Source organism: Dipodomys merriami, unplaced genomic scaffold (assembly GCF_024711535.1).
Source record: "Dipodomys merriami isolate MVZ:Mamm:240054 unplaced genomic scaffold, mDipMer1.0.p SCAF_4, whole genome shotgun sequence".
NCBI classification, from domain to species: domain Eukaryota; kingdom Metazoa; phylum Chordata; class Mammalia; order Rodentia; family Heteromyidae; genus Dipodomys; species Dipodomys merriami.
The window spans coordinates 10724075-10746572 of record NW_027205603.1 but is presented as its reverse complement, the minus strand read 5'-3'; the positions used below and the strand labels follow the sequence as shown (position 1 = coordinate 10746572).

The following is a 22498-nucleotide window of genomic DNA, read 5'->3' as shown; positions in this document are numbered from 1 at the left end:
AAATCCCAAGTTAGTAAGTGGTGTTGATTGAGTGTAAGCATACTTTTAACATTTTTAAAAAATGGTGCTTCATATTTTTCAAAGGATTTTCACAGCTATTGGGAAAATCTACCTCAGAAGAGTATCTAAAGGATTTTTCAAGAGACAGTGAGTAACTCCTTACGTATAGAACAGAAAACAGTGCTTAGGGCTGAGAATGTGGCTTAGTGGTAGGTAGAGTGCTTGTGTAGCATGCATGAAGCTCAGGGACAGCACCCAGACCCCAAGTCCAAGCTCCAGAACTAGCAAAAAACAAAAACAAAAAAGAAAGAAAAAGAAAAGAGCAGCACTTAGCACCAGTATTCTAAGTGATCCACAGAGTTGGGTCAGGATCCTTATCTGATACTTAGAGAATAAATGGGATCTTGAAGATTAAAGATTAGGAGACATCTGGTCAAGCACTGATTCTGGATTTGTCAACTTTTAAGAAGATGAGTTTGATATCATTAGCCACAGGAGAACTTGCTGGAGTCTGTATGTAGTATGTACCCAGCCCTCTGTTCCAATGATTCAAAATGAACTTAGCCCACTCCAGATATGTGGGTACAGATCTCTGTGATTACTTCCTAATATATACAATAACTATATAGCATCTACATTGCATGGATACAATAAGTAATCTAGAGGTGATTTTGCCTACATGGGAGAGCGCTGGTGACTTAAAACACAAACATGTGAGCAGCTGGGGATTTTGGTATCTGATTTGGGGCCCTGTGGCTACCAATGCATAACAATATATTGCAAAATAAACAAAGCCAAGGTGAGCATCACTATTTTGAAGACTTGTATTTTGAAGTGATTTCCTGCACTGGTTGTGCTTATTCTTTTATATGAATGAGCAACTTTTTCTTAATCTAATGGAGAGAATAAATAAAAAAACACTTAGAAACCTATTAATGCCATTGTCATTAATCCACAGGATACAATGGAAGCAAATTCAGTATTACTGACTGTAGATGAGTCTCCAGATGGTCTCTCAACCATTCCCTAAACACCAGCACACCCAGCTGGGCCCTAGAACTACCACTGTTGACCTTCAAGTAAGTACTTGTTGCATTCAAATGAAATTGAACCCTGGGCCTCATGCATGCTAGGTAAACATTCTACCACAAAGCCACATTCCCAGTTAGATGATTTACTTTTTCCACTGTAACTTGAACATAGATCAACACAGAGGTATGATAATATGAGATTTGAAGGAATTACATTGAGATTCTGTGGTGCAAGGAAAAAAATGAGAGTTAATTGGCCTCTAACTTAAACAGATGTTGTATATTAGTCATACGGGAGTGCTTTTCCTTTATATGCTGATGACCAAGAGAAATTCACTGACTTAAATTTTGTAAAGAGGAATCCAGAGAGGAAGAATAAATAAGAGGGGACACAATCTCAGAATAAAGGACATCATTTAAAAGTTGGGCCAGATATGGTGGTGCAAGCCTGTCAACTGAGCTTTGTAGAAGGTAGTGGTAGGAGGATCACAGATGATGCTTAACCCAGACAAAAAGCATGAATCCCTAACTGAGAAAATAATGAAAGCAGGAAAAGCTGGGGTTGGGGCTTAAGTGGTAGAGATAAGCATGAGGCCAATACCACCAACTAAAATTAAATTAAATTAAAAAGATGGCTTAATGAAGAATTTACTACACAGTCCTCTTTTTGTTATGCTGTGGACTGATGGGAATTTAATGCCAGGTGAGTGTTGCACATATTTGCACTATCAACCACAGGACCAAGCCAGTCTCTCCATTCTACAGCTGAACAGATTAAAATTCCTCTCCAAGTAAATCTAAATATAGTGTAAGATGCAGATTAAATCTGCTCATAAAGTAGAAACCCCGCGCCCCCCCCTTTATTCCTTAGCAAAAATGTTCAGTTCTCTGCTCATGAGATCATGGGCTTCCAGAGGCCAGGAGTCACATTTAATAGTCACTAAGGTTCCTGCTTGATCTTTTCAAAAGCAAGGCTGTCTTTCTGGTAAACAACTTTTTTTTTCTTTTTTTTTCTTTTTTTTTTTTTTTTTTTGTCGGTCGTGGGGCTTGAACTCTGGGCCTGGGCGCTGTCCCTCAGCTCTTCAGCTCAAGGCGAGCGCTCTACCACTTGAGCCACAGCGCCACTTCCGGTTTTCTGGTGGTTTATTGGAGATAGGAGTCTCACGGTCTCTCCTGCCCGGGCTGGCTTTGAACCGCGATCCTCAGATCTCAGCCTCCTGAGTAGCTAGGATTACAGGTGTGAGCCACCAGCGCCCGGCAACTTTTTTTTTCTTTATATTTATGCGCCATCCACAAAATGTATTTCCCTGATCTGACTCCTCAGTTTTAGCCAGTGTCATTCTCAGAAAAGAGAGACCACTTAGCAACATTAGCTAAATGGTAGCATAAATAGGATTTAGGATGCTTATGGTTTTATAATTTTGTTCACCAAAACAGTTATACAAATTTTCATTGCATCTTTGCTATCTCATAGCTTCTAAAGTAATCTTCCTTCCTTCCTTCCTCTCTTCTTTCCTACCTCCTTCTTTTCTTCTGTCTCCTTTTCTTTCTTTCTCTTTTCTTTATATTTCTCTTTTCTCTCTTTTTCTTCCTTTCCTTTTTTCTTTTCCTTCTTTCTTTTCTTCCTTCTTTCCTTCCTTCTTTTTTCCTTTCTCTTCTTCCTTCTTCTTTCTCTCTCTCTCCCTTCCTTCCTTCCTTCCTTCCTCTCCCCTCCCTTCTTTCTTTCTTCCTTTCTTCCTTCCTTCCTTCCTTCTTTCCTTTCCTTTTCTTTCTTTCTTTCTTTCTTTCTTTCTTTCTTTCTTTCTTTCTTTCTTTCTTTCTTTCTTTCTTTCTTTCTTTCTTTCTTTCTTTCTCTCTTTCTCTCTTTCTCTCTTTCTCTCTTTTTTCTTCTTTTTGGGTTGGTACCAGAATGGTATTGGGTCTTGAACTCAGTGCCTCCTTCTCTCTCTTGGCTTTTTCACTCAGAACTGGTGCTCTACCACTTGAACCATTCCTCTATTTCCCACTTGTTGCTGGTTAACTGGAGATGAGAGTCTCTTGGATTTGTCTGCCCATGCTGGATTTGAACCTCAATCCTCAGACCTCAGTCTCTTGACTATGAGGATTGCAACCATGAGTCACATGAGAGCTGGCTGCCCAGTTCTCACTGAATTCTTAATCTAAGTGCTTTAGGCACCCCTATTCCATCTTTGATTTGTTTTATGTTTTTCCCCAGAATGTAAGAGAATGTGAAAATAAAAGATTTCAGTTTTTCCCAAAGACACATAGGTCCCATGGTCTCCCTTATTTGTAATAATAGTATACATCTAGGATAGTCTTATCAGATGAGCAGAATAGCTCAATAGCTATGTACATATGACCATTTATAATGATGATGCTAAACGAAATGAACTTCAAGACATGGATACAAGAGGATTTTCTTTGTTGTTGTTGTTTTTAATGTACTATGTAATTTTTTTGTTTCTTTTGTATGTTCTTCCCCCTATGGGATATCCTCTGTTGTCACTGTATTTGATTTTGGTACCCTGGTATCGTATATACATTTATTTGAATTAGGGAAGGGAAGGGGAACAACAGAATCATGAGTCAAAGGACAAGGGGGAGCCAATGCAACAGCGACATACACAAGACAACATGTTGGAAATGATCTGTACAACTTGGTGGGGAGGGAAAGTAGGAGAAAATTGAGGGAAGGGGTAACAAGGTTGACAATAAATATATTCATTACCTTACTTATGTAACTGAAACCTCTCTGTACATCACCTGACAATAAAAAAAAGAAATCTGAATGAAGAGACTAGATCAAAATAGAAAAAAAAGATGTCAATTTTTGCTTTAAAAATATCGACCTTATTCTGAACTTTGACATATTTAGAGATGAGCCTAAGAAATTTGCTTGGGAGGAGGCTGGGAAGATGGCTCAGTGGTAGAGTGCTTGCCTTGCATGCATGAGGCCCTGGGTTTCATTCCTCAACACCACATAAGTAGAAAAACACGGAAGTGGTGCTGTGGCTCAAGTGGTAGAGTGCTAGCCTTGAGCTGAAGAGCTAAGGGACAGTGCCCAGGCCCAGAGTTCAGCCCCTATAACTAACAAAAAGAAAAGAAAAGAAAAGAAAAGAAAGAAAGAAAGAAAGAAAAAAGTTTGCTTGGGAAATTCTAGACTTGGTTGGCTACTTTTTCTTTAGTTCCTTTTAAAAAATTTTTAATAATTACTTTGACTTTGTTTGCTTATATGTATTGTTTAAATCCTGCTTGGTTCTAGTTTCTTCATGATAACAAGATCCAACGTTGTAACTTTTCAGATTCTGTTTCTTTAAAATAGAATGACACATTGGGCTGGGAAGGTGGCTCAGTGGTAAAGCACTTGCCTTGCATGCTTGAGGCCCTGGGTTCGATTCCTCAGCACCCATAAGCAAAAAACAAGCCAGAAGTGGTGCTGTGGCTCAAGTGGTAGAGTGCTAACCTTGAGCTGAAGAGCTGAGGGGCAGCGCTCAGGCTCAGAGTTCAGGCCCACGACCGGACCCAAAATAAAAACCAAAATAAAATAGAATGACATGAAAGTTAGTAGAAAAAAATCTATTTTTTCAGTAACATTTTCATATCATTTTTAAAAATATGTTTTTATTTTTCCTGCAAGGAAAACAGTGCTAGCCCACATGAAGGCTTCAAATACCGTAGCCTGAAGTTTTATACCAGTGAATGACAACCCCTAGCTCACATTTGTTTAGTTTCTTTTGAATCTATAATTAAAGAAGTTCAGAGAATTATCATGGTTATGATACAGATTTATACCTGCCATTTTTTTAAAACTTCAATAAATTCATGATTTCCATGTGAGCAAGGAAAACAGATTTTTAAGAAGAGGGAGAACAAAAGTCCAGCTGAGGAAGAGAAATCCTCACAATGCCAATTCTGCCATAGGTTGGGCACATTCTAAAGTATATTTAAAGAGGCAACAGGACATGGTAGATAGACTCCTTCCTTCCACAAGGGAGCTGAAAACCAAAGAAATAAATGCCTATCACTTATGTAGAAAGAAAAAGGAGAAGAGAGAAGTTAAAATAAAGTGACAAGATTGATATTCATAGTGTCCCTAGAATGATATTGGATTTTCTATCAATTGTAAACCTAGAGATGTGTGTTTGCGTGTGTGTGCGCACACACACACATGAGCACGTGAGTGCAAGCATGTGTGCACCTGCCAGACCAGGACCTTTCACTCTTACTCAGCATGTTTACTAGACTGGCTTGTTTAGCTGGTGCTCTACCACGTTAGTGATACTTCCAGTCTTGCATTTTGCTAGTTAATTGGAGATAGAGTCTCTTGGACTTTTTCTTCTGGGCTGGCTTGGAACCACAATACCCTCCATGTCTCGGCCTCCTTAGTAGGTATGATTTCAGGCATAACCCCAGGCATAGTGCCCAGCTAGCAGTTGCATTTTTATATCAAATTGATAAGCTTACTAAATTGCAGATTGAAAAAAAGTCTGTTTTTAACCCCCTTTCTTCAAATGTAAATTCACTTTTCAAAAGGGAAGGCTGAAAGAGAGACTAAGTGATTTTCATGGAAAAGCTTCACAACATGTATTTTAATTCCTTTTGAGTAATAAATTAGACTACTAGCAAAACAAAAAAAACCCAAAACAACAACAAAAAACCTAATGGCTATGTCCTACAATTGTTACTGTTTTGGCGTTGGAATCAGAGTTGATTTAGTTGTCAGAATTTCCAATAAAGTATAATCATCAAAGTAAATATTTCTACTTAATGTGCATAATCATATGCTTCAAACATACTTAGTGATTTAGCAGTGTTTACACATAAACCACTTTTCAAGTCTTTAAAAGATTGTGAAGTGTGTATGTGCGCATGCACGGGCGTACGTGCATGTGTATGCATATGTATGTGTATATATCGCTGGGAATGGAACCTAGGGCTTGCTTTACTCATGCAAGGCACCCACTGAGCCGCATCCCAGCTACTTCTCAACTCATTTATATGAAATATTATTTGAACCAAACTTACTGTTTTTAGTATCACTTTTGGTTGTGACACTCAGAGGATTAGGTGTTTCATATAAACATACTTGTCAAGAAGGAAAGCCTGTACAACTGTGAGCAGGGTACAATTTAATAGAATAAGTGGAAATGTATAGTGCCTCTGTGCTAATGAACATAGACTGGCCAGATATGACCAAGACACTTGTGCCCATTGGACCTGCTCCATTCTATGCCTTACATGAGCATTTGTCTAGTTCTGAAAAGAAAATTTGTCAACAAAATGTTTGCCTCTCCTCCTTTCCTCTCTCCTTCTCTTTACCTTTCTTCTTTTCTTTCTTCCTCCTTCCCTTCCCCTCCCCCTCTCTCCCTCTTTTTCTTTCTCCTTTCTTCCTTTTTATTCTTTTCTTTTTCTTTTCTTTCTGTGATGATACTAGACACACGTCTCGTGTTCTACCACTTGAGCCATGCCTCAAGGCCAGCATTTTACTGGTTAGTAGGAGAGATTTTTATTGACTTTTCTGTTCAGGTTGGCTTTGAATCTCAAGCCTCCAGATCTCAGCCTACTGAGCAGCTAGGATCACAGAGGTGAACCATGGGCAACTGACTTACAATGTGAATTTCTACCAAGTTCAGGTGACATTGATACTGCTGGTGCCTGGAGCACATGTTGGGGTACCAGGGCTCTTTAGACCTGATAAACATATTTCCCTCTTCTCAAGCCTATGATGATATATTAGTGCTGGCTTTCTCCATTGGACATCTTCTTGGTTCTAAAAAAATGTATGTGCAAGAGCAGTTCAATGTACCGTTAGCATTTAAGTCAACGAATTCAGTGCTAATGACTTTCATCATTGTCAATCACCCTCTATCAATTCTGAAATGGTGATTTGCTATCCCTACTCAAGACCACCATCTACTGATACCAGTGCCTGTAACCATGGAAACAATGTATTTAGTTACCCAACTAATGTTAGGTGGATGGCTATCTAATATACCATTCTGTTTGGCCCTGCTGTTTTCTGTCTGGATTGTCTAATGATGGCAATTCTGGTTTCTGAAGTATTTGTTTCTATGTGTGCTTAGTGGTGGCTAGTTTCTGGCCCCATGAAACTCACTTTGGCCAACTAACACAGAAACATTTATTAGATTCATCATGAGTAACTCATAAATTAATGTAGGTGAAAGGAGTAGTTAATTAGCTCTAATCTTGGCAGGAAGGATCATTAAGACTTAATGAGAATGAATAATTTCATAAGACATGGAAATATATTATTGCCCCAAGCTAAATAGTTTATAATCATAGTATTGCAAATTGCTATTTCAAATTAATGAGTGACACTTTCACATATTGCTAGATGATCTATAATATTTTTTAATGTTATACCTCTAGGTCCAATAGCATGTATACAAGGGTCATGCAATTTCACTGTAAATTATTATAGCTAATCAGACCTGAGCTTCTGTCTTAATGTAAATTGCTATACTTCTTTCCCTGAGTAATTCAACTGCCTTTAAATATTGCTTCTTAAGAGAAGCTTTCTCTGATTCCATTTATCTACCCATAATCACTCATCATTGCCCCTCATTCATTACTTCTATTGTATTTTGCTTTTATGGTGCTAGGGATGAAATTTAAGGTCCTGCACATGGTAAGCAAGTTCTCTACCACTGAACCACACCTCCTGCAATCCTCATCCTAGTTAATCATGTCTGGTTCTTACAATTTCAGAACACTTGCTGAAGTTTCTAAGTGTATATTTACTTGTATGTGCTTAATATTTCTGTTCTCCTTGTGTCGTGAAAGACAAAGAATTGAGTCAGTGATTTAATGGGTGAACACCACCTGTGTGAAAGACAGGAGATACCCCCAAAGTCTCATTTTTCTCTCTTTGCTATAAATCTGTCAAGGACTAGTTGGAGGGAACAGGTTAAGTCAACTTTGAGCTTTTCAACAGCTAAAATTGAGGTCCTCTTAAAAGTCAAGCTGTCTTCCTTGATATTACCTCAGACTTTGACCTGAAAAAAGAAAAAGACAACTTACATAAGGCCAAATACTTACCAGTTTATATTACCACTGATTGCTGCGTTGAATAACGGTCAGTGGTGATTATTTTCCTCCTGTAGGTTTCTTTGGGCAGAATGGTAAACTTCTGAAAGAAATCCCAGTGACATATTCCCTATAAAGGGTGAAAGGAAAAACAGTTATCATCTGTACAGAGAGGAAAGTCAGCATGGCTTTGTATGTTTCTCCCTGGTGCTATGTTCCAATACAGCTATTCCATGAGGAAGATTTCTCAGTCCCAGTACAACTATTCCATAAAGATTATTTCTTTTCAAGATGAACCACTATTACAAGATACCCTTAGACACAATCTATAACAGAACTACACACATTATCACCTTATCCTAGTTTGAAGATGTCACCCCTCTACCTAGGACAGTTTTCCTTGCTTGTGGACTCTGATCATTATGTGCCTTGTGAATGACACATAAACCCACTCTCTGTCCTGACAGTGCTTCATTCCCATTACCTCTAAATCTTTCTTCAATTTGTTACCATTTTTTGGAGGAGAGAAGGAAGCTGGAGATAGTAATGGAGCCTGTGGCTGTGTATATACTAAACATACTCTACCAGCCAGCTCCACCCCCAGCCCCAGAGTTGCTATGTTTGTCATCTTGAAATTTAGGTAGGATCATGGCATGCCTATCCTCTATCTTGACCTTTCAGACAATTGGCTTCAGAATCAAGTCCAAATTCCTTAAGGCATGAAATCATTTCAACCAACATTTGCCATCATAAAATCCTTAACTTTGAGCCTTTGGCTCAAACCAAACATTTGCTTAGTTCCCCTACCAGCTGTATTTACCCATCTAGATGCTTTTGATTCTTTTGTGGGTAATTGCTCTCTCTCTCTCTCTCTCTCTCTCTCTCTCTCTCTCTCTCTCTCTCTCTCTCTCTCTCTCTCTCTCTCTCTCTCTCTCTCTCTCTCTCTCTCTCTCTTTCTTTTCTATATCCCAAATTCTACTTTTCAAGGACCAGTTTAGTTGTCTTGTTCATCAGAGACTTCCTAAGCACCAAGCCCCAAAACCCAACTAAAATAGGATTGTGGGTCATATCCTCTACCTTGTCTCAGGCTTATTTGTATTTTTGTATTGGTTACTTATGACCACACTTAAATTCTCTTGCTTTCAAGAAAGTTTCACTTGTTTCATTTTCTTTCTTTTTGCCTTTTTTTACTCCTCCTCCTCTTCCTCCTCCTCCTCATTCTCCTCCTCCTCCACCTCCTCCTCATTCTCCTCCTCCTCCTCCTCCTCCTCTTCCTCTTCCTCCTCCTCCTTCTGTATGTGAGCATGCACACGCGCGCGCACACACTGCAGTTTTAGGGCTTGAACTCTGGGTTTGGGCACTGTCCCTGAGCTTTCTTTACTCAAGGCTAGTACTCTACCACCTGAGTTACAATTCTACTTCTAGCTTTTTGGTGGTTACTTAAAGATAAGAGTCTCACAAACTTTCCTGATTGGGCTGTATTTGAAATACAATCCTCAGATTTCAGCCTCCTGAGTAGCTAGAATCACAGGTGAGCCACCAGCACCTAACTTACTGTTTCATTTTCTTACCTCCTAAAATATCTAGTATTGTTCTAAGTTGCAAGATGATAGAGTGACCAAAAAATTGACTGGGAAATAGATACTACAATATAATGAGTCCTCCGTGTTTCATTATGTATATGCTCAGTTTCTTTAATATTTAAATTATTTTAAATGGCTATATTTAGACTTATTAATAAAATAAATATCTATATTTGAATAAATTAAGAATTAAGTGCTGAAATAGTTATAAATATTTTGTTTTTGTTTTTGTTTTGTCAGTTGTGGGGCTTGAATTCTGGGCCTGGGGCTGTCCCTCAGCTCTTCAGCTCAAGGCTAGTGCTCTACTATTTGAGCCACAATGCCACTTCTGGTTTCTGGTGGTTTATTGGAGATAAGAGTCTCATGTAGTTTCCTGCCCTGGCTGGCTTCAAACCATAATCCTCAGATCTCAGCCTTATGAGTAGCTAGGATTACAGGCATGTGCCTGGCAATATTGTGTTTGTTTGTTTTGGTCAGTCTTGGGGCTTAAATTCAGAACTTGGGTACTATCCCTGAACTCTCTTTCACTCAAAGCTGGCACTCTACCACTTTGAGCCACAGCTCTACTTCTTGTTTCCTGGTTGTTAATTGGAGAAAAGAGTCTCTCATGGCTTTACCCTGGCTGGCTTTGAACCATGCTTCTCAGATCTCAGCCTCTTGAGTAGCTAGGATTACAGGCATGAGCCACCAGCACCCAACTAGTTATAAATGCTTACTTGTAAGATGATCATCTAGGATGACTTTTAAAATCATTTTATAGAGAATGTGTACAAGTTAGAACTGAAAAAAACTTTAGTAGTATGAAAAATTCATCTTTTGATCATCTATTACCAAGTTGTAGAAAAACAAATGCATTAAATTCTTAAAACTTGCTGAGTCAAGCAGAAGTCATCAGTTAATATAATGGAATTAAAATGAATGATCTTTTTAATTCATTTTCTAAGAGGTGCAGAAATATTGACTGGCCTAGCCTTTAAAGATTGAAAAGATATAAGTGTAGACTTTATCTTTTTAGGAAATAAATACATGACATCAATTAATATCTCTAGCCGGGCACCAGTGGCTCATGCCTATAATCCTAGCTACTCAGGAGGCTGAGATCTGAGGATTACAGTTCAAAGCCAGCCCGGGCAGGAAAGTCCATGAAACTCTTATCTCCAATAAACCACCAGAAAACCAGAAGTGGTGCTGTAGCTCAAGTGGTAGAGCACTAGCCTTGAGCTGAAGAGCTAAGGGACAGCACTCAGGCCCAGAGTTTAAGCCCCATGACCAACCAAAGAAACAAACAAACAAACAAACAAAAACAATTAATATTTCTGTGTTTTATATTAAGGTGTACTCAATACATAGATGATAACATCCTAGTGTATTAATGTTAAATTCCAGCAAAATTTGCTGAGCCAAGGATGGCAAGTGGGAGGGATTAGAAGGCACCACCTCAAAAATATGCTACTTGATCACAGTGTGATTATTTTTAGCTAAGGGCCATGGAAAAAGGGCAGAGGAAGTATGTTCTTTGCCCTCCCCCTTTTGACCTAAAAGCAGGATATAAATCTCCATGAGAAATATGCCCCCCTTGTACCAGAAAGAGGAAAGCATGCTGTCACAGGAGTTGATATGGAGCTGAAGCTGCACAAATGAGCCTTATTAAAAGAATTGTCCTTGTTGCTCAGTCTCCTCTTTACATGTCCAGGTCACTTTCCCACAAGGTGCCACCCTTAGCCCCAGTCCCTTTTTCCTTTGACTTGTCATTTGTGCACAATGACTCATTTTTGTTAGGACAGCATGTAAACTCTCAGTCCGATCTTCTTTGGGTCTCAATTTCCTTTATATGAAGGCCCCTATATACATGTAAAATACTAACATCAAATAAAATTTACATGCTTTTCTCCAGTCTTCCTTCCTTCCTTCCTTCCTTCCTTCCTTGCTTTCTTTTTTCCTTTCTTTCTTCCTTCCTTCCTTCCTTCTTTCCTTTCTTCCTTCCCTCCTTCCTTGCTTTCTTTTTTCCTTTCTTCCTTCCTTCCTTCCTCTCTTTCTTCTCTCTTACTCTTTCTTTCTTTCTCTCTCACTCTTTCTTTCTTTCTCTCTCTCTTTCTTTTTTTTTTCTTAATTTTCAGACCTAACCACGAATCTAAAAGAGTATGGGGAATTTTTTCTTCCTTTCCACAGATATTTTGTAACTAAGACTTTCCTTCTTCCTATAAAGTCTTAAGAAATGGAATGGTGTGTGTGTGTATGTGTGTGTGTGTGTGTGTGTGTGTGTGTGTGTGTGTGTGTGTGTGTGTGTGTGTGTGTGTGTGTGATGAAGAGGTCCTAACAGTCAAGCAGATCCTGCTGAACCTGTGTAGATATTATATTTGTGGAAGGACCCTGGGATCAGGTGTTGAGTGTCTTCCTGTGTCAGAAATCTGTGTTTAGATGACTTTCGATTGCTCTCATTAAGTCTTTATAGTACCTTCCAAGTTTCAGCTCTCCATTTCCCAATATATGCTGAAAATGGATGTCCCAACATCCTTAATAGTGAACTAAGCATTCTTCCTCCCTTCCCCCATCCTTCTTTTCTCGACTTGCCAAACTCAGGAGCCCATTGCTGTCTCTAAAGAATGTCAGAACAACCAACTGCTTCCTTCCATCTCCCCACAGCCGTCTCTCCCCCGCTGGGCCCTCAGAGAACCTCTCCTCCCAATCACAAATCACATTAACTTTGTTTGAAAACATTCTTTTGCGTTGAAAGTGTTCAGACTTCTAGTCTCAACTTCAAGTTCTTCGAGGAGAGACAGCAACATTAGCAGCACACAGCCAAGCCTACGTGGCCAGAATGAAGCAAATTGCAGGATGATTATCTAGTAATTTATACTAGAGCACCACAGACAATGTGATGAGGCAAACCAGACACAGTTATCATGCTGACTTTGGTCCCTCTGGGGTGACTCTGATCAAAACAGAGGGTAAGCAGGTCCGAGCTCTTACACTGCTGGATGCTTTTGTTTACTACTTTTTATCACTAAGTTCACACTGTGTCAGTTCTGCACACTATATAGAGACTAACATTTAATGGAAATCTGACCAATTTTCTTCAAAAATAAACTATGGAAGAGAAGGAATCAGATAGTGTAATAGCTACTTATGAGTTCCTTTTGCTCCTGTGATTTGACTTCACTCTCAATATTGATCCAGTTTACACACACACACACACACACACACACACACACACACACACACACACGAATCCTTAACTCCACTTTACTTTGCCTGAAGAATCATAGCTTTCGCTGGAAACTCATTAATCATTAGGATAAAAATTTAAACATGATATGAAGGAGAGAACCATTCCTATTTGGCTCACACTTGCATGTTGGTTAGCTTGTTTGCTTGTTTTTAGATGTGTGTACATGTGGGGATGCACTGGAGCTTGAACTCTACCTCTTGAGCAATGCCTCCAGACTTGCTTCCTACTGGTTTGGAAGATAAGGTCTAGTGAGCTGTTCTGCCCAAGCTGACCTTCAATCTTGAACTTCAAGGTCTAAGCCTCCTAAGTAGTTAGGATTATAGATGTGAGTCACCAGTACCTACCTTCACATTTAGGTATTATCTGCATTACCATCAATTCACAAATAGCACTTGTCAATGAAGTGTTAAAGAAAAAAACACGGAAAGTTTGGAGTTTCCCCCCACCCCCCCTATGGTGTAGGGAGGCCTCATATATTCACAGATATGTTATTATAAGGTCTTATGCATCTGAGATTAGTAAAAGAAGAATTGAACTTACCTGGTAGGGGTTTTGCATATCCAAATATGACCTAAAAACTAGCCTACTAATTGGATAGCTTTCCTTTTACTAAATTGTGTTAACTATTAATGCCACAGGGCATGTGCAAATGCTCACTTAACAATAAATGGATCATCTCTAATCAATATCTGGTTTGGGTTTATTGATTTTATCCCACCAGTGCACTTATTTACTAATGGCTATTATATATGTAGAAGAAAGGAAGGAAGGAAGCAAAGGAGGGATGGATGGAGGAGAGAGGAAAGAAGGAGGGAGGGAAGAAGGAAGGAAGAAAAAAAAGGCAGCCAAGGCATATTTATTTTGTCTAAATCCCTGCAATTTGAATCCTTTCTTGGCATTAGACTGGCCCTATCTTTGGTTCCCAGTTCACAAGGGCTACAAAGTTTCCTTGCCAATCCTCTGCCTTTCTGTGGAGGACAGTCTATGTTGGGGCCAGAGGTCCTATAATAGTGTTTGTATTTGGGGGAGCCTTGTAGAATTCTAGGCACTAAAAAATGTTCACTCTAGGTCTAACTCTGCTACCACTCTGTTTATGTATTTTTATTATGCTTTTAATAATGTAAAACTCATTCTCAAACTCACTATGCAAAATACGTATTAGGACCTTGAGACCATAAATCTTAACCACACGGCTTCCTCCTCATTCCTCCCTTTGCCTTCATGACCCTTGTCCTGAGTCCTATGTTCATATTTTCTGTTCTCCTCTCAGTTAATATAGTTTTATGGCATCTATGTGTTTTCTTTTCAGTTTTAGTTGTGCTCAACCTGAAGAGGGGTGCAGTCTACTTCCTAGCTTATCTTTCGTGTCTGTGTTAAAACTCAGTTTGGAGTCAGTTTTTCTGGAAATTACATCAAAGTCATAAGTGATCCAATGGCCATTCTTATCTAGAAATGAATGAATATAGTTTCCTTCTGCATGAACTCAGCTGAGAGTGTATGCAGATGACCCACAACATGCTTTTATGCATTACTTTTCCTCCTACAGAAATTTTTACCAGAACCAAGTTCTTGGTCCAGAATGGAAACAAAAACAAACAAACAAACAAAAAGCAAGAGCAGACCCAGAGTGATACAGTCTGCTTGAGCCAGAATGGAGTCACGGCTCTGATCAAGATCAAGTCAGGCCTGGGGCACAAGAACCTATAAGACACAATGCTTGACTGGAGAGCTCAGGATCTGGAAAGGAGATGATTGCAGACATCTCCTGAGAGACCTATGCAGCAAGAACAATGATGGATGTTCACTGAGTGTCCATCCTGTCTACCAGTATCTAGTTCAGCTGTGGAGAGCTGGATAAAAAGCAGTAAGGACTTTCTGTAAGAAGTGATGCCAGAACTAAGGCTTGAACTCAGCACTATTCAGACAAGATGGCTATTAAGGTACTAGTGGCTCATGCCTATAATTCTAGCTACTCTGAGGATCATGATTCAGAACTAGCCTAATTAACCACCAGAAGTGACACTGTGATTCAACATAATAGAGTGCTAGTCTTGAGTGAAAATGCTCAAGAGACAGTGCATAGGCCCTGAGTTCAAGTCTCACTACCAAACAACAACAAAAAGACAAGGAAACTAGTTAGGGAAACTTCCACTTCCTTGAGAGAGTTGACAAAAGAATAGAGGCAGACAGCATGCTTTGTTGGTGAACCCAAAAATGGTGCTCAAAAGCAGCAAGAGACGATACTGAAGTGGTAGGCAGAGACCTAATAGAAGAGTGCTTCAGATTTCTACAGGTTTTTCACTCTTATTCTGCCTTCCAGGATCACACTGTACCATCTTTTGAGGACTGCCATGTACTGTCAGATGATGATGTTATTGTTGTCATTAAAACATACTTATATATTTGTCGCCAAGAGGTCACAAAGAGGTAACAAAAAAGTAGGCTCACTTAAGTTCACAACATAGATTCTGTGAAAACACACCTCTCATCTTCTTTGCAGTTCACAGTACTCTACTTAGGAAATCTAAAGAAGTTAAGCACTTGAAATGCAAGAAAAAAGATAATTCATACTTCAAAAACTTGTGAAATAAAAGACTGTGATGGAGAACTATTAAGGAAATTGCAGCATTACCAATCTGTACAGTATCATTTTCCTTTCTAGAAGCATCCCAATAGAACAAAATAAAAATTATGGAAATAAAAGTCAAATCGAATATTTCATTTTTTAGTACTGTCCATGAGTCTCTTGTTTTTAAAATCAAATTTAATAATAACTTTTTTTTTCACCAGTCCTGGGACTTGAACTCAGGGACTTGAACTCACTGTCCCTGAGCATCTTTTGCTCAAGATTAGCACTCTACCACTTAAGCCACAGCACCACTTCTGGCTTTTTCTGTTTATGTGGTAATGAGGAACCAAACTCAGGGCTTCATGCATGCTAGGCAAGCTCTCTACCACTAAGCCACATTCCCAGCCCCAAATTTCATAATAAATGTATTTCCTTCATGGTGCACAGGGAACAAGATGAGAGGCTGCTGATGCTAAAATGGTTCCAGAAACACCAACTTGTGTCTCTGTGTAGGTTAGTTGTCTGAGTCACTGACACACAGAGTTGTTGCTTTAAGGAAAGACCATATTCAGAACTATTGCAATGATGGTTAAGACTAGTGCAAGATGTTGTTTTTAATGTACTATGTGACTCTTTTGTTTCTTTTGTATGTTCTTCCCCCTATGGTATAATCCCTGTTTTCACTGTATTTGATTCTGGTGCCCTGCATCTTGTTTATACATGTTTCTAATTTGAGGAGGGGAAGGGAAATAAAATGCTGAAACAATGATACAGATTGACCCATTGTAACAATAGACATACAAGATACTATGTTGAAAATGAACTTTACAATTGGGGGGGATGGGGGAGGAAGGAGATGGGGAGGGAAGGAATAGTAGGGGAAAAACAAAGGAGGAGGTAACAGTGCTCCATGGGAAATGGACTCATTACCTTACTCATGTAACTGTAACTCCTCTGTAAGTATCTTTACAATAAAAAATATAAAAGACTAGTGCAAGAAAATACATTATTTGAGTTCTCTCTTGAATCCATCATATTTCAGTTAAAACATTTGCATATCACCCAACATATTTACTTACATGTTTATAAATAATTTTAGCTTCCACACATGGCCATTCTAACTGGGGTGAGGTGGTATCTCAATGTTGTTTTGATTTGCATTTCCTTTATGGCTAGAGATGTTGAGCATTTCTTCATGTGTCTATTGGCCATTTTTACTTCTTCTTCTGAGAAGTCTCTCTTTAGCTCATTATCCTGTTAATTAATTGGGTTGTTGGTTCTTTGAGGGTCCAGTTTTTTAAGCTCTCTGTATATTCTCAATATTAGGCCATTGTCTGGGTACTTGAAAGGTGTGGGGTTAAGGGGAGAAGGGTAGACAAATGAAGAGGAGAAGTGAGGGAGAATGTAGTTAAGAATTCAATGTATATCCTATAAAATTAAGAAAAGCGAGGGTCGGGGTGGGTTGGGAGGAATGGGTGAGAATGTGGAAAGGGGTGACATTGATCAAGGTGCGTTTTCTGTTTCGTTAAATGGCAAGCTCTTTTGCACAACTACTTAAAGATAATAAAACAAAACAAGTGCAAGAGGGGAGAAAGATCTAATTGAACTCTCAGATAATGGTATTTAAACACACATGCGTTCCTCTTAGCAATGCACGATGCCCATTAACATATGAGAGGCTGCAAAAACTAAAAACCAAGCCTGTGTTTCATTCACTAAAACCTAGACTTATTTGACCCCCATGCCCATTTACTTCCCATTATCTCTCCTGAGAAGCTAATTGCTTGACATCTTATGGGCACTGGATAAACACTAGCAAGTATTAAAGTATTCTTTGGATTCTTTCAGATAGGAAGTGTTTCTACACAGGATTCTGGGATTATTTCTAAAGTATACAGCTTAGAATAGGCTAAGGAATGAATGGGGTGGGGTTGAGGAAATGGGGAGGCTTAATGACAAAGAAAGACATAAATTATGTAAGGTCTTGGGGCAATATGAAGTCACAGGAAAGGAAAAGTGAATATATTTATAGCTCAATGAATGTTTCCAACAGCAACAGAAAGCAGGCTGGAGGTACAAGGTGACCTGGGGTGGTGGTAGAGTGGAAGGAGGCGATGGGTTCAGGACACAATTGTAGGGTTCTGAGCAAATGGAGGGATGTCCTAGTCCCCCAACTTGGAAGAAAGATGGAATCTCTAACAGAAATTGACGTTTACCATTCCACCTGTATTTGAGTTTACGGGGACCTGGTATCTCTTTTCTAGTGACCTGAGTGCTCCAACTTCAGAAGCTAACTCTCTTCGGTCTTGGACAACCCCCTTTTTCTTTGGGCAAAAGCATGGATCATTCCCTTGGCTACTTACAGGCAAGTTTTAAAATTAACTTAATAAGTAATTAGGAAGAAATAATAAACACATGAAAAGGAGTGTAAGTGTCGAATGGCTCAGGTGGCTATGTTGACTCTGTCAGCCTAGTGCATTTGATTGGGTCAAGAATTCATCCTAGATTAAATTTCTTGCTCCAGTTCATCCTATTTTTTCCCCTGCCATCTTCACTAGCCCATATTCAGGATGCTATAATTACTTGTGTATGTCTGTTTCTGACCTAATGAAGTCCTCTCTTTGAGGAATATGAAGTCAGGGTCATGGATGCCATCTTCTTTATTACGATTTTTGTTCCTAGTAAGAAAAACTAGTCAATTAAAACAGGAAGGAAATCCAGACACTGGTGGTTCATCCCTGTGTAATCCTACTGACTCCAGAGGCTGAGATCTGAGGGTTGTGGTTCAAAGCCAGCCAGGAAAGTCAGTAAGATGTTTATCTCCAATTAATTGCTCAAAAAAAAAACCAACCCCAACAAAAACAAAAACAAAATCTGGAAGTGGAGCTGTGGCTTAAATGATAGTGTGCTAGCCTTGAGCAAAGAGGCTCATGGACAGCACCCAGGACTGGAGTTCAAGCCCCAGAACTGGCATAAATAAACAAATTAATTAATAATAAAGAGGAAGGCAAGATTTGTGGGTGTTTTCTCGCCAGGATTGTGTCTTATTCATCTTTCTGTTCTCATTCATCAGTTTATTCATTCAGTAAATATTTATTAAGAGCACGCTATTTTCCAGGCAAAATGCCATAGGCTAAGAATGACTAAATGAACACACAGAGCTTTTAGTATAATAAGAAGAGACATATATTAAGTGGACACCCAAGTAACTATATAGTTTCCAAAGGTGGTAAGTGCTTTGAAGGAAAATGAAGAGTTAATGAAACATTAAAGAGAAAGAACGCTGACTAGCTTTCTCTGAATTGTAAGAGGCCTTCTCTGGAAGAGGTTTAAGACTTGAAGGAGAAATAGGAGGTTTTACAGGTAGAAGAAACACTACTGGTGGTGGGGGGGCAGGAAATGGGGGAGAAAAAAGAAATACCACTGAGGAGGATCAGAGGCAGGAAAACTTTGTCATCTTCAGGGAAAAAAGAAAGAAAGAAAGCAGCATAAGTTAGAGCCTTTAAATTTATTCTGGAAGTGCAACTATAACCCAGTGGGGGTTCAGAGGGAGTTTATGGCATAAGTTACATGTTGAAAAGGTTATTCTGACTATGCACAGAAGAATTGGGAAGGGATGGAGTACAACTGAAGTATTCATGGTGAGACTAGATTCCTTGATCAGGTGCAAAACAATGGGACATACACCCTGAGAGTTAGTCTTGGCAGCTTGAAAGAAGAGTAATATTTGGTTTCAATTTTCCAGAGAAAATTCTTCTGCAACATCTGCCTTAGATAGTAAGATAAGAGGAAAAAAATAAATCAAGGAAACAAGAGCTAGCAGAAAAGAAAAAAATAAGTATTTGTAGACAATATACCTAGAGACCTCAAAGAACCCACAGAAAAGTTAGCAACAATATGGTACTTTAATGAAATCTAAAAGCAATGTTTAAATTAAAAAAAGAAGTTGTACTGATGGGCGGGCACTCTGCCATTGAGCCACGCCTTCTTTTGTGGTAGGGAAAGGGAGGATGAAATAGAATATTTGATTTCGGTATTTAGGTTATATAGAAACAAGACGTCTCTGCTTATTAATAATGGATGATTTCATAACTGTTTTTGTAGTTGTAAAACTGAACTGTGAAATCTCTGAAACTACTGCAGGACAGAGTAGGAGAGACACTTGAACTAATAGGCACAGGAAGGAACTTCCTGAACAGAGTCCCAGGGTAACAACAAATTGGAGAGAGACTCGACAAATGGGACTACCTTAAAATAAAAAGCTTCTGCACAGATAAAGCTATCGCAACCAAGCTAGAAAGACAACCAACTAATTGGGAAAAAATATTTACCAGCAATATATCAGACAAGGGGTTAACATCCTGTATATACAGGGAACTCAAGAAACTAATCCCTCCCAAACCTAACAAACCAATTACTAAGTGGGCAAGGGAACTAAAGAGGGACTTCTCAAATGAAGAAATAAAAATGGCAAAGAAACACATGAGGAAATGTTCATCATCCCTGGTGGTGAAGGAAATGCAAATAAAGACAACCCTGAGATACCACCTTACCCCAGTCAGAATGTCCCACATCCACAAATCAGCCAACGACAAATGCTGGAGGGGATGTGGAGAACGAGGAACGCTATTACACTGCTGGTGGGAATGTACACTCATACAACCACTTTGGAAAGTAGTCTGGAGGGTCCTTAGAAAGCTAAAGATTGACCTCCCTTACGACCCAGTCATACCACTTCTAGGCATCTACCCTGAACAACAGGAACCAATATACAAGGACACGTGCACCTCCATGTTTATTGCAGCACTGTTCGCAATAGCTAGGATATGGAAACAACCTAGATGCCCCACCACAGATGAATGGATCCAAAAATTGTGGTATCTATACACAATGGAATATTATGCAGCCATTAGAAATGACAAAATAATGGCATTTGCAGGGAAATGGATGGAGCTAGAAGGAATCATGTTGAGCGAGGTAAGCCAAGAACGAAGAGACAAACAATACATGGTCTCCCTGATAAGTGGATGATAAATCCAAAATGTTAGGTGATATGACAAAACTAACAGGACTTAAGAAACAAAGAACTCCCACTCATCTGGTTGAACCACTACCAAATATCCCCATGCTGCTGATCACATATATGGTATATAACATGTGAGCACCGTTATATATTACAGACTGTGATAGACAATTTGCTCCAGGAAAGTTAGAATGAACTTGTGACTTTAAATGAGCATCATTATTCCACAATACTGTGAATTACCGGAAATTAAGTAATCACTTAATCACAATCAAAAAAAAAAAAAAAGAACCTTGGGGAAGGGAGGGAGGGAGGGGATGGTAGGGGAAAAACAATGGAGGGGGTAACAATGCTCAAGAGGAAGTGTACTCATTACCTCACTCATGTAACTGTAACCCTCTGTATAGTATCTTTACAATAAAAAAATTAAAAAAAAAAACAAAACTGAACTGTGACCCCAAGCAAAAGTGGTCTACCTCTGCCCCTAGATAGGACTCCTTTAGCTTCTGTAACTCTGCTTCTGCTACTGTCTAAACAAGTCCCCCCATCCTTTGTTCTATTTCCCAGGCCTCCCGCCAACAATCTCTAGGCAGGAAGACCCTGGCGGGAATTTCGAACTTCAGGCACAACCTTTTGGAGTGACCATTGGCCAAAATGGACAAATAGCCCTACTGCGCATGCCTGTATCCTCTCCCTCTCCCCATCCCAACCAAGAATGCTTGAAAGCCGACCCAGGCTGGCACCCAGGGCTGTGCCCTGAGACCCTCACCTCAGGCATGGCCCTGAAGCATCAGCATTTTCTTACTCAAATAAAATTTTGTTTTAACCATAACTCATCAGTGGTTTTGGGAGTCTTACTGTCTACTGGTCCTTGGACTATATAACACTTCAACCCTTTTCCTTTTCTTTTCTTTTTTGAAGAGGGGTTATTTTGATGTAAGGACTCATTAATTTATTTAATTTTTTTGTCTGGGCCAAAACCAGGACTGTGATCCTTCTATATTAGCTTCTCACTGTAGCGGGAACAGATACGTGATACAATGACCAGTTCCTTTTGTTGAATTTTCTTTTCAGGTTGGCCTGGAACTGTAATCCTCCCAATCTCATATTTGTGATTGCCCATAGTATGTTTTCTTCCCTCTCCCCTCCCCCCCCCACCCCTTTTTGGAGTTACTGCATTTGAACTAAGGACCTCACAGAACCATGTATCTATCCACCCACCTATCCATCCACCACTTAACCATCTAACCATCTATCCATCTATCCCCAGCTTTCTACCCACCACCCACCCATTTATGCACCCCAATCATTTATCTTCCAGTCTATGCATTCACTCATCTTTCTGTATTTCTATGAGGCTTTTATGTCTGTTATGCCCAGAGCCTGGTAAACTGCACTCTGATATGTTCACAGGGCTGTTTTCCCTTCATGGCTCAGATCTCTGTTCAAATATAGTATCAGAGAATTTTCTTTGGACCACGGGGTCTAAAATTACACTCACTTCACCCTCCCCATCACCCTCTGGCTTGTTTTGTGTTCACAGCATTTATCACGATCTGAAATTACACGATGTATTGATTCTTTTCTTGTTTGTTCTCTCTCCCTGTAGAACATAAGCTGGATGAAAGAGGAGATTGTTTGATCACAGCAAGAGCTTAGTAAATATCTGCTGAATATGTACTTGTTAACATTTGTTAAATATCACCTTGCTCTTCAAAATAGCACATTACTTCTACTTAAATAAATTTGTTACTATGGTTTTCCTGCTAGCAGACTCGGGAGGGAATGCTCATACCTTGTAAACTTTTCCTATGCATTTTCTTTCACTGAAGTCATTATTTTCTTAATTTCGCCAAAATTCTTCTCTAGCCTAGCAAGTGTAAGGCCCTAAGTTCAAACTCCAGTATTGCAAAAACAATAAAGTAAAAGCACTTTTTGTCCTTTATTTAAAGTTTAATGTTGGAGCAGTTGGGTGGATTTGACTATCGTAGTTTTCCGTTTCTATGAAAGCCTTAA

General features: G+C 39.3%; 1 long non-coding RNA gene across 2 annotated transcripts in view; it reads left to right on the top strand.

The window, feature by feature from the left end:
• Positions 1-21284, top strand: part of LOC138806199 (uncharacterized) — a 32475-nt gene extending 11191 nt beyond the window's left edge. For both annotated transcript variants that reach the window (XR_011365736.1, XR_011365737.1), the window contains exons 2-4: positions 959-1079; positions 17724-17824; positions 21050-21284. This is a non-coding gene — a long non-coding RNA (uncharacterized lncRNA). The remainder of the gene's footprint in view (positions 1-958; positions 1080-17723; positions 17825-21049) is intronic.
• Positions 21285-22498: the final 1214 nt, after the last annotated feature.